Source organism: Schistocerca piceifrons, unplaced genomic scaffold (genome assembly GCF_021461385.2).
Source record: "Schistocerca piceifrons isolate TAMUIC-IGC-003096 unplaced genomic scaffold, iqSchPice1.1 HiC_scaffold_603, whole genome shotgun sequence".
In the NCBI taxonomy this organism is placed as follows: domain Eukaryota; kingdom Metazoa; phylum Arthropoda; class Insecta; order Orthoptera; family Acrididae; genus Schistocerca; species Schistocerca piceifrons.
In genome coordinates, this window is record NW_025728845.1 from 80,603 (window position 1) to 82,500 (window position 1,898).

At 59.4% G+C, this 1,898-nt stretch overlaps 1 non-coding gene across 1 annotated transcript in view; it reads left to right on the forward strand.

Moving 5' to 3' along the window:
• The first annotated feature begins 878 nt into the window (after positions 1 to 878).
• Positions 879 to 1,898, forward strand: part of LOC124762573 — a 1,909-nt gene continuing 889 nt past the window's right edge. Inside the window, exon 1 of the ribosomal RNA XR_007012554.1 lies at positions 879 to 1,898. This exon is cut by the window's right edge and continues 889 nt beyond it. This is a non-coding gene — a ribosomal RNA (small subunit ribosomal RNA).

Below are 1,898 nucleotides of genomic sequence, written 5' to 3' on the forward strand. Positions count from 1 at the left end.
CGATAGGTTGAGGTACTAACCGGTTGTTCCAGCGATACCCACCATGCCGACGAAACTGAACGGCATCTGGGTGTGAAGCGATACGCGGCGGTGGCTGGGTGGGACCGTCCCCGGCCGGTGAGGGGGCGCCTCCCGGCGTGCTGGCCGCGCGGTGCGTGGGCGCACGCGCTACAGCCGGCTGGTGGGGGCGGCCAGTGGCAGGCGCGCCGGCCGACGGACGCGGCAGGCGTCGCAGCTGCGCGCCGGCGCACCCTGCGCGCGGCGCCGTGCGGCCAAAGTAGGTCCTCGCGGGCCCGGTGCGAAGCGCGGTGGACATCTTCAGTGTGCTGGTCCGATTGAGGACTGTGTGCGTTGAGGATGCGCCGCCGCCCGGCGCTCGGCGCCGCGACGCCGTCTGCTGCTCGGTCGCCCCAGCGGTTCTCGCTGGTGGTTTGTATCGCAGCTGTGCGGATGTGTTGGCGCGTGCGCTGTGCTGGGAGAGTTCGCTTCGGCACCCAAGTGGGGCTTTTGTCCTTCTGTGGCGCTGGCGTTGGAGCTGCCGGTCACCGTAGGTGGCGCGTGTTGTCTCCCGCCGGCAATGCCACGACAGCACGCTCCCGGGCCTCTGTCGGCAGCGGCAAGCTCAGTTGGGAGCACGGGTGGTCGCACCGAAAGCGTCTACTCGCCTAACTCCGGGCGATTGCGCCTCTCTCGAACCCGACCAAGTACTTGGGACGGCGCTGCGCGCCGCCGGGACCTGAGAGGGTTTCGAGGTGTATTGTGCAGGGGAGCTCAGCCTCCTCCTGTTTGCAGAATGATTGAGCGGACGCTTGCGTGTTCGCGCGGGCCCCCGGGACACACTCCCGGGCGGCCGGCTGCTCAGCTCTAGTTGACGCAGCTCCCTGGTTGATCCTGCCAGTAGTCATATGCTTGTCTCAAAGATTAAGCCATGCATGTCTCAGTACAAGCCGCATTAAGGTGAAACCGCGAATGGCTCATTAAATCAGTTATGGTTCCTTAGATCGTACCCACGTTACTTGGATAACTGTGGTAATTCTAGAGCTAATACATGCAAACAGAGTCCCGACCAGAGATGGAAGGGACGCTTTTATTAGATCAAAACCAATCGGTCGGCTCGTCCGGTCCGTTTGCCTTGGTGACTCTGAATAACTTTGGGCTGATCGCACGGTCCTCGTACCGGCGACGCATCTTTCAAATGTCTGCCTTATCAACTGTCGATGGTAGGTTCTGCGCCTACCATGGTTGTAACGGGTAACGGGGAATCAGGGTTCGATTCCGGAGAGGGAGCCTGAGAAACGGCTACCACATCCAAGGAAGGCAGCAGGCGCGCAAATTACCCACTCCCGGCACGGGGAGGTAGTGACGAAAAATAACGATACGGGACTCATCCGAGGCCCCGTAATCGGAATGAGTACACTTTAAATCCTTTAACGAGTATCTATTGGAGGGCAAGTCTGGTGCCAGCAGCCGCGGTAATTCCAGCTCCAATAGCGTATATTAAAGTTGTTGCGGTTAAAAAGCTCGTAGTTGGATTTGTGTCCCACGCTGTTGGTTCACCGCCCGTCGGTGTTTAACTGGCATGTATCGTGGGACGTCCTGCCGGTGGGGCGAGCTGAAGGCGTGCGACCGCCTCGTGCGTGCTCGTGCGTCCCGAGGCGGACCCCGTTGAAATCCTACCAGGGTGCTCTTTATTGAGTGTCTCGGTGGGCCGGCACGTTTACTTTGAACAAATTAGAGTGCTTAAAGCAGGCAAGCCCGCCTGAATACTGTGTGCATGGAATAATGGAATAGGACCTCGGTTCTATTTTGTTGGTTTTCGGAACCCGAGGTAATGATTAATAGGGACAGGCGGGGGCATTCGTATTGCGACGTTAGAGGTGAAATTCTTGGATCGTCGC